The 438-nt window shown below is 26.5% G+C and overlaps 1 protein-coding gene across 1 annotated transcript in view; it reads left to right on the plus strand.

The window, feature by feature from the left end:
* Nucleotides 1-322: 322 nt before the first annotated feature.
* LOC117169685 (latrophilin Cirl-like) overlaps nt 323-438 on the plus strand; it is a 236,542-nt gene continuing 236,426 nt past the window's right edge. The window contains exon 1 of the mRNA XM_033356169.1: nt 323-342. The gene's annotated coding sequence lies outside the window, so the exon portion shown is untranslated. The remainder of the gene's footprint in view (nt 343-438) is intronic.

The raw sequence follows: 438 nt of genomic DNA on the forward strand, positions 1-438 counted from the left end.
TCTGATATTTTGATTTTATATTGTTATTTTTCCTCGCTATTTTCAATTTAATAATAATTTTCCATCCAGATGTTTTACCATTAAGCCCTGAAAAATGTTCAAAGAGAATTTCTGTAAAAATGCTTCCAATACATCAGTCATTTTAATGGTTTAATGATAACATGATAATTTTAATATGCATTTAAATCAATTTTGTATAGATTTTTTATTAGAAAAGAAGAATAAAAATATTAACAGCTACAAATGCTTTCACTGAAGAAAACCCAAACTAATGAATTACTTTGTTTGTTACAGATTAATCGTGAGAAGTGGAGTAATTGTACGACATCGAAAAACATACACGTGAGTACTGACTTTCTATCTCTGAAATTAATCTACATTTCCTATATTACCTTTCTCTGATAATCCAGGAACGAGATTGTACATGTATTTTATATT

Source organism: Belonocnema kinseyi, chromosome 3 (genome assembly GCF_010883055.1).
Source record: "Belonocnema kinseyi isolate 2016_QV_RU_SX_M_011 chromosome 3, B_treatae_v1, whole genome shotgun sequence".
Lineage (NCBI taxonomy): Eukaryota > Metazoa > Arthropoda > Insecta > Hymenoptera > Cynipidae > Belonocnema > Belonocnema kinseyi.